The 10,109-nt window shown below is 41.5% G+C and overlaps 1 pseudogene; it reads right to left on the reverse strand.

Moving 5' to 3' along the window:
* Positions 1 to 1,289: 1,289 nt before the first annotated feature.
* LOC136311125 (magnesium transporter NIPA2 pseudogene) lies at positions 1,290 to 7,276 on the reverse strand (annotated as a pseudogene).
* Between the last annotated feature and the right edge of the window lie 2,833 nt (positions 7,277 to 10,109).

Here is a 10,109-nt window from a genome sequence, read left to right on the forward strand (position 1 = left end):
AAAATAAAACGTCTCACCTTTGATAATAAGATACTATAAGCATGACCTCTCCCATTCCTGTTCTTGAACTGATGTAAATAAACATCTCATAATCTTTAACTTCAAATGAGAGCCACCTCAAGGCAGTCATGCATAAGGCCCAACATATTGTGTCTTCTGTTGGTAAATGTCCCTTCTCAAACCTTTTCAAAATTTCTCTTTAGGAGAGTCATCGGTGTGCCAATAAGAAAATTAGTCTCTTCATTATGGTTACAAATCACCTAAAATGTTATTACAGAGTTGGAGAGTCACATTATCTACCAGACCTGGTTCCACATAATTTTAGAGTATTTTCAAGAATTCCCCCCAAAATTAATCCCCTTCAGAAAATATGCAGCATTATTTTGAATAAAATTTTACTCTTATGTGGCTGGTAGGTTGCTTGACTAATATCATGATGCACAGACATGTCTTTTTATTTTTGAAAAAATAATTGGACATTTAATTTAAATGTAAAAATTGGCATTGATGCATTAGTTCTTCATGGAGGAATCAAGACTTAAAATACATTTACAATAATATAATGTTAATAAAAATAGAAACCCACCACTTACTAAGGTCATTTTAGTTAATGACTATAATTTAAATATAAGAAAATTAACTTTTCTTGATTCAAATTAATGAAATCTTTAAAAAGGTTCATCAGAGAATAGCATTTAAGAGGCCAATGTCATTTTTAGACACATTTTGAAATTCAAATTCTTTTTGTAGCAGAATTACAGAATAATGTTTTAATAAAATTTGTTTCTCTAAGACCTGTCAGATCTCCATTTCTTCAGGAGATACTTTCACCAGTTAGCTCTTTCATTTCTCAGGTTAAACTTTATTCATTGCTGTTAGGAATATTCATGACATTAAGAATGTTAGAGGCCTGACCAGGCAGTGGCACAGTGGATAGAGTGTCAGACTGGGATGCAGAGGACCCAGGTTCAAGACCCCAAGGTCACCAGCTTGAGCGAGGGCTCATCTGGTTTGAGCAAAGCTCACCAGCTTGGACTCAAGGTTGCTGGCTCAAGCAAGGGGTTACTCACACTGCTGTAAGCCCCTGGTCAAGGCACATATGAGAAAGCAATCAATGAACAACTAAGGTCTCGCAATGAAAAACTGATGATTGATGCTTCTCATCTCTCTCCATTCCTGTCTGTCTGTCCCTACCTATCCCTCTCTCTGACTCTCTCTCTGTCCCTGTAAAAAAAAAAAAAAAAAAAAAAAAAAGAATGTTAGAGAAATTATATCCATTGCTTTTTCAGCTAATCAAAATGACAAGGACAGTCTTGCCATACTGAACAGATATCCTTAAAGGCATGCAATCAGTATACCCCCATACAATTTCAAGGAAGCCACTCAAAATATCAATGATGTCATCAAAGGCATATCTGGCCCCTCCTTGAGAAGAAGAGATGAGCAAATTAAAACTGACACTATAAAGAATATATAATCCACTGGAGTTTCTATATATGAGTTCAATATGTCCAGGGTCCTGTTTAGATAATTAATTTGTGTGCTTGCACAGACTACGAGGATTAACAGCAGAATTCCAAGCCAAAGGATGTCTCAGCTGAGGCTTTCCAGCAGAAAGTTCTTGAAAGTAATGCCCAGGCCTTTAACATAACCAACTAAACGTGCTCCACTTACGGAGCAGATAGTTATGTTACAAGAATGTTCATTTTCATTGTGAGGTTCTAAGAAAAAGATTAATATCAGGACTACATTGACCACAAGTATTGCAAACATCACAAAATGTGAATTACCTCGCTTGCAAGACATTTTATTTAACATCTCTATGTCCTCTTCTATTGGGGCATGAAAAATTGTAACTGTAGATCTTTTTTTTTTTTTTTTTTTTTTTTTTTTACAGAGAGAGGGATAGATAGGGACAGACAGACAGGAACGGAGAGAGATGAGAAGCATCAATAATTAGTTTTTCGTTGCGACACCTTACTTGTTCATTGATTGCTTTCTCATATGTGCCTTGACCATGGGGCTACAGCAGACTGAGTAACCCCTTGCTCAAGCCATCAACCTTGGGTCCAAGCTGGTGAGCTTTTGCTCAAACCAGATGAGCCCGTGCTCAAGCTGGCGACTTCAGGGTCTCAAACCTGGGTCCTCCACATCCCAGTTTGATGCTCTATCCACTGAGCCACAGCCTGGTCAGGCGACTGTAACTGTAGTTCTTAGTAAGGACAATGAGAGTTCCTAATGGAGGCCTAAGATGACTGGTCCAAGTACATCAGCAGCAAAGTCGGCAATATTGCCAGCACCATTGAGAGCAACCCAGTCCACCACAACCATTCCTGAAGATTTGCATAACCATTTTTACCTGCTCATGGATCTTATTCTGGTAAATGTCATAATAGAAAACGTTGCTTTTGTTGTTTTATTTTAAAATGCAATTTTCTTCAATAAAAATCCTGGAGTTCATAGACAATCCCAGATTAATTTAAAAGCATTTATCTGTGCTCTTGACTGTAGCATTTGCTTCTGGAAAAGCTCCTGTGAATCCCAGAGTTAACAGAAGGCGAGAAACTGTTGGTATAGGAGAGAGTATGGTTCAACCTTCAAATCTCAGACTTTCACATCCCCATACAGGCTTCACGAGCATCCGCAAGCCCATCATGACCCAGTCTTCATCCAAGTTCAGCGGGGAAGTGGGCGTGGCCTGGGCTGCACCTGTTCTCTTTCCTCTATGGGGAGTGCCGAGCTGCACCTCCCAGGATGATCCCCACCATCTTTGCTACCACTACTAGGAAGACATTGTGTTCTAGTGGCACCTGGCTCTGGGCCATGTAATCATAGATGTCAGTAAATATATATTTTGTCGTTGAAATGAAGGGTACTCATCAAGCATGTAGCTTCACAAACTGATTACTTAAGAGATGGATTGGATTTATGTATATGTGTATAATGCAGTGGGCCCAGTGAGGTCTGATTGTAGTATAGCAGGAAAGTAACCCAATGGAGGATTGACACTCAGATAACTATAAGAGGAAAAGAGAATTTATTAGTTAAAGCCAGCGGCACGTGGGGCCAGTAGCTCCAAAGACACGTGCTCCCGAAATCAGATATCTTACATCCTATATACCCTTTACAGAACACAAGTTCACATACATGGGTCTCGTGATTCCTTTGTCTAGAGGTACATACGTCAATCACAGGATTTCAGGATGGGAGGGGGCTTACATGATGTCAGAGGATAAGTGTTTGTAAATCGCCCATTAAAGAGAAAGAAAGGGGAGAGGAAGGGGCTACTCAAATCTCCCTTCCCCCTCCAGCATTTCTAGCTGTTTACCTTCTTCCTCACAGGTGTGGGGAAGGGAGGGGGTCCGAGTCTCCTTCCTCCTTCCTCTCAAAACCTTCTAATATCAAAACCTCTCCATTTACAAGATAACAGCCCTTACTGAGCAGAAATGCGATCGGCCATCTTGAGCTGGTGTAAATCACACACAAGTATAAAAATCATATTTACAAACTCTCTCTGAACGCTTGGCCTAAGTCATAAAATGCCTTTTAAGCCTCTCAGTAAAAGGGGGTTTCTTATCTCCAGTAGTATCAGGTCAGGAAATCTCAAGCCAGGAGACAGTAAAGAACCATCACAGAAGCACCTCTAATTGTTTGTGGTGGGTGTTACAACACCGGTACAATAGGGTCAATGCAATGTGCTGACTACTGTAAGAGAGCTCAAGCCATTGAAGTGTTTTAAGCATCCTTTGATCTGATTTTATGTTGTTGAAAATGTCAGTCTTGCCTTTATGTTTGATGTCTGAGAACATTCTATGCTCAATGTGTTGTTATGGGCAACATTTCCTGCAAAAACCAGTGAGAGTTTTTAATGAAAACATTTTGTGGATTTTCCCATCAGACATCTTTGTTTCCTCCTGATCAGTTTTCTTGGACACATGCAGTAGGTTCATTTTTACACAAACAGTATGTTGGTGGCAAATGCAAGCGGAAATATGAAGTCCAAACACCACAGGTGCAGAACAGGAGCTACCAAAGGACATGCCCTAAAAAGGGAGAATGAGAAAATAGATCCTCAGGGAGGCCTCACTCCCAGATGAAATGAACTTTCAAAACAGAAAGAGCCTGAAAGAAGGAAAGTTAAAATGCCAATATCTGTCTTGGGATGTGAAGAACAGCAAGTGTTCTTGATTCAACCCAAACATGGCCAGCTGACCCCAATGTCTGGCTGACCCTAACATAGCTGGCTGACCCAAGATTTTGCCCATCCCTTGAATGAAACTTGAACCTTATGTGAAACTGAAGTCATTTGGAAATCATTTGAAAATATTTTTCCCCTCTTTGTCTTCTGGTTTGAACTGAGAGTGCTCTTAGGAGAGCCATGTGGAACCACAGGGGAGAGAGGTCAGTTTTTCTCTTGCATGTGTTTTTATGACCATTTCCCTACAAGCATTAGCCAAGGAAGGAATGATGAACATTGGGAGACTCCCTGATTTGTGCAGGGGGGTGGGAGCACATGCAGTTTCCCACTGAGGCAATGTGGTAGGAGGGAAGCAGTGGCTTCAAACTTAGAGCCATAGTTCTGATGTCTTGCTCTGAGTGGCCATTCAAAACATGCTGTGGAATGAGCGATGGTGTGGACAAAGGAAGGCAGGCCAGCAAGTCCTGATTAAGACATTTCACCAAACTTGAGACTAAACTACAGCAACCACAGAAGCCAAAGACTGGGAGGTTAGCACGTTGGGGGTTTAAATATGTGCTCTATGCAGGGCAAGAAGTGGAGACTCAGGATGTAGCCCCTGCAGGGTGTGCACAACCTGAGGACCACCAGGCGACAGACATGGAACTCCATGGTGATGCACAGAAGGAGGAGGTGGGACTCTGCCGAGTCGTGAAGGGCGCAGAAGGCTTGGCAGGGAATAGTGCATCTTGAGTAACAGGCTGAAAAGAGGCCCGGAAGTGGTTTAAATCATGATGAGAACATTTGTGAGACAGTGAGGTGACCAAGATGTCTGAGGGAAGCTCTAGAAGGAGCTAGAGAGCAAGTTGGCCTTGAAGTGGGCGAGGTGATGGGACTTGGCATGGTAGGAGCACTAGGAACAGGAAGGGACAAGGCACCGTTGCTCTTCAGTGGAAGAGAGATGTCCCGGACGATGATCTGGCAGAGCGGGCCCCTCCTCACCCACCTCCTGACAGACTCTTGCTACTTGCACAGAGGCTGAGGCTGGATGGAAATCCAGTGAACATTTCTGTTGCACTCCCAAGTAAGCAGATCTACAGATGTGTGAGGCAAGCCCCCTTGCATGTTTCCTTGTCTCCAAATTAACCAACACAACCAAGACTAGATCACACACTTTCAAAACACACCAAGTACTGCTTTCCTCTCATATGATTTTCCAGATGCCAGATGATCCCAATCCCCTGTAATTACTTAGATACTTTAATTGACTTTCAGTGGCAGTAATACGTAATTGAAATTCAGACTTGTAGAATTTCCTTCCTAATTGTTGCCATTAAACTACTCATTATAGGGATAAATAACACACCACTTTACTGGAACAGTTTCCTCCATTCATGTAGTCTATGTACAAAACACTCTAGCAGAAGTGTCCCCGCATTTGCTGGCCCATAGGAGAGTTGTCTGGGCCGAGGAGCGTGGTGGTGGACCAGCAAACGAGCTGCTCAGGCTGGCTGGCTGTTTCATTTGAATTAGCAAGCCACAGGTTTCCAACACTGACATACTTCCTAGTGCATGAGATTTAAAAAGCTGTAGAAAGGATAATTGACCACAGCTTGTCAGCACAAGAGATTTACTATCATTAGCACAAACTCAGATGAATTACTTTAATATCACAGAATATTTAAAAAATGGCCTGAAAATGGTTTCCTTTCCCAGTAAGTTAAGAGTACTTAAATAGCTTTTCACACTTCTGCATTTGGGTATAAAAGAGGGAAGAAATTACAAAGGGCCTGTGAATGGGAGTGGAAGGGATGGGTGGGTCCACTTGGCAGAGGGAGGTAGAAAAAGGTAGATTTCAAATTGTCAAATCAAATCCCAGTGAACAGACCCCTTCGGGATTGCTTGTTTCCAGGCTGGCATAAAAGCTAAATACACATTTGTTTTTTAAAAATGTCCAATATTGATTTTTATCTTTCAGCATAGTGTTAATTTAGAGAATTCGATTACAACTTGGTTTCTTTGTGTTTTGACTCAATTGTAAAGAGGAAATACTAGAAATATTATAAGGTGGAGTCTCACGCCTTTATTACACCCTAGACACCTGTTTGGGGTCCTGAATTATTTTATTCAGGGCAATAAAAATAGGACCCTTTAATATGTTCAATTTTGTTTTGTTTTGTTCTGTTTTTGAACCACTCACTTGTCTGAGGAAGAGAGAGCCAGTGCCCAGGCACAAAGAATGCATAGAAAAGGAGCCATTTATTTTCATTTTGCTTGCCCATGGTTCTTTCTGCAAACAAAAACAACAAAAAACTTGCCTTCCAAGTCTTAGAATCCAGGGCAAGCCTCCACTGGCAATTGTTTCATTTTGATTTTCAGGAGGAAGGCTTTTTTCCTGTCTGATCATTGCATCTAGACTTGCATTGTGATCTGCCCCTGCTACCACTAAGATGCAAACTCCTGGTCCTGGTTCCTGTTGTTATTGTAACTGAAATGGAACTAATCTCTGATCTCACTCGTTTCTGTGTTGCTCGGCACTGCAGGTTTATGGCATTGCTAACTACTATTGCTCAGTTAGTCGATTAGTTGGATGGTAAACGCTATTTGTCTATTCCCTTTGTATTTCTCAAACACATCATATCCTCCCTGAAAGGTGAAAGTCATAGAGATTCCCTGATGGAAGGAGTGAGATAGTCAGTAAAAATCCAGCAGTCCATGTAGTTATTACATATCCGACTGCTTCCCTTTCATCACTGACTGTCATGACAGTAACGTGGATGGAAAAGAACATTTCATAAAATAACCTCATGTAGCGTGTTGTTAAAAACACATAAACAGCAGCCGCAATTCACAATGGCATAGTAAGCATGTATTCACCTTGCCGGGCAGTCATGCTCCAGGTCTGAACGCCTGTGGGCTGCCCTTCTCAGGATCAGTGAGCGGTGAGATTCCAGAAACTTGGGGCTGCAGGCTCCCTACCTGACTTCTGGTTTCTAATGTTTCGAGTGGGTTGTTGCTTCACCTACATCTCATTAATCTGATGATGGCTTGTCTCCAAATTGCTTTGGAAGAGTCATAGTTTGAGCTTGCTAATTCCATTTCCGGTGCTCAAGAGTGGAGTAGAGCCCCCACCCCCTTGGCTATTTGTCCAGACTTTGTATGTTTGTGTGTCACAGAGAAAGACATAATATTTATATTTAAATAAAAAAATGTCATGTAAAGAGGATAGAGTGAGGGAGGGGAGAGATTTGAGGTAGTAACTTCAACGTTGTTGAAACCCTGTTACAAAATGCTTGCTCCTCCATTCCTACAAGACGGGTAGTAACGGGACCACCTTAGTCGATGCCGAATGTGTGTGAAATGATGGCAAACTTCACACAAAAAAAAGAAAATAGCAAGAACTAGCAGTGTACCTGACTGGGTTATTTTAACACATGGTGACTCCTTGTTGAAGCCAGGGTCCTTTCATTTTCCTGAACACAGATTGGATCCAGGCCTGACCAGGATGGCATTTCCTCCTGAATGGGAGGCCCTGTGTCCCTTTAACAAAATCGCCATGCTTAGTCTCTGTTTGGTGTGCAGCTTTAACTGGTCAGTCATGCCTGTTGGAATGTCTGAGCCTGAGACAGGTTAGAAATGAGGCAGCAATCAGAATGGAGATGCTTTTAGAGGTATAGGGAGGCACCAGCTGGAGGCTGGTCATGCCTGTAGCCAACAGTGTGCAAGGCGCACTTTCTCCATTTCCAGGACCAGAATGCCAGGGGAAAAGGAAACTTAAATTTGACTGTGCACACCTGACATGACAGTCAGAATGGCTGTCATGAGTAAACTCACAAACAAGGGTAGGCGAGGATGTGGAGAAAAGGGAAACTCATGCACTATTGGTAGGAATGCAGACTGGTGCAGCCACACTATGGAAAGCAGTGTGGAGTTACCTTAAAAAATTAAAAAATGGAACTGCTTCTGATCCAGCAACTCCTCTTTTGGGAATATACCCAAAGAAACCCAAAACACTAATTCGAAAGTATATATGCATCCTTATGTTGATTGCTGTTTTATTTATAATAGCCAAGATATAAAAGCAGTTCAAATGTCCATGAGTAGATGAGTGGATAAAAGAAAGCTGTGGTACATTTACACAAGGGAATACTACTCAGCTGTGAAAAAGGAAACCTTACCTTTTATGACAGCATGGCTGGACCCAAACATTATTATGCTAAGTGAAATAAGCCAGGCAGAGAAAAACAAATACTATATGATTTCACTTATGTGTAGAATCTAATGAACAAAATATACTAGAAAGCAAAATAGAAACAGACTCATAGAAACAGAAAACAGACTGACAGCCATCAGAGATGAATGGGGTTGGGGACTGGATGAAGGAATTAAATAAAGTAAAAAAAAAAAGCTCACGGACAAGAGTGTGGTGATTATGGGAGGGAAAGGGGGTGGATGGGGAAAGAAAGGGGTAAAGAGGGATAAATGGTGATAAAAGGAGACTGAAGGGTGAGAGCACGCAGTGTAGTGTACAGACGATGTACAATGGAATTGTACACCTGAAACCTATATAATTTTATTAACCAATGTCAGCCTAATAAATTCAATTTAAAAAAGTAAAGAAAAAAATGAAAGTTCTATAGGAGAGAGACATATAAATAAACATAAAAACAAATATTAAAAAATTAAATATGACCACATGCCACTCAGAAAGGCTCAGTGTCTGTCTCCAAGAATGGCTTGGCCCATATGGCAAGTTATCAAGGATGTTTGAAATTTGCCAGAGAGAAAGGGAGAGAAAAAAGAAAGAGCCTAAGAAAGAGAGAGGAAAGTAAAGGTTGGATTTAGTTTCTGTGCCTGTTTCGTTTTTTTGTAATGGAATGCTAAACAGCTGCGTTGCATGTTCCACGCGGTTGTGTGCTGACCAGTGAATGCATTTCTGGATGTGGTAGACATGTGGTACGGGGACATGCTTTCCTGGGTCTCATCTGCCTTGAAGAACACGCCCCTCTCCACTTCACCTCCACTTCCCTGACGGCACGGCTCAGCTTTCTGGCAACAAGGGACCACTTGTCACCAGCAGACCACACATACTGGGGATGGCGAGGTCGGTGGGAGATGTTAAATCACTAATGAGACAGTTTGTGTATGAAGTGACACCATCAAAAAAGCACTAAGTCTGTCCTGTAATCACGATTCCCCCTAATCTGCTTCATGTCAGTGAGCTTGGGAGAGCACAGAGGGGATTTTCACTAGACCCCTGAGATTCTGTGCTATATAATAATAATAATAATAATAATTATATATATATATTTACAGAGACAGAGAGAGAGAGAGTCAGAGAGAGGAATAGATAAGGACAGACAGACAGAAATGGAGAGAGATGAGAAGCATCAATCATCAGTTTTTCATTGTGACACCTTAGTTGTTCATTGATTGCTTTCTCATATGTGCCTTGACCATGGGGCTGCAGCAGACTGAGTAACCCCTTGCTCGAGCCAGTGACCTTGGGTCCAAGCTGGTGAGCTTTGCTCAAACCAGATGAGCCCGCGCTCAAGCTGGCGACCTTGGGGAACCTGGATCCTCCGCATCCCAGTCCAATGCTCTATCCACTGCGCCACCGCCTTGTCAGGCTGTGCTATATAGATTCTGATGGTTGATTTTAACCATTCACTGATATCGTAGTTTGGCATTAATATTTGCATGTCGCTTATTGTTATGTGTTCCCCTCCCAATTTAAATAGTTTTATTTTTATTCTCTTGAAAAACAGTTTGTACAATAAAAAGAGGTATAAAGAAGTAAAAATCATCTTTAATCTTACCACCCAGTGATAACCCATTGAATACTTTGGTAAATATCTTTCTAGGTATTTTTGCTATGAATGTACACACACATACACAAACACACACACACACGAGCATAAACAAACACATA

Source organism: Saccopteryx bilineata, chromosome 7 (assembly GCF_036850765.1).
Source record: "Saccopteryx bilineata isolate mSacBil1 chromosome 7, mSacBil1_pri_phased_curated, whole genome shotgun sequence".
NCBI classification, from domain to species: Eukaryota; Metazoa; Chordata; class Mammalia; order Chiroptera; family Emballonuridae; genus Saccopteryx; species Saccopteryx bilineata.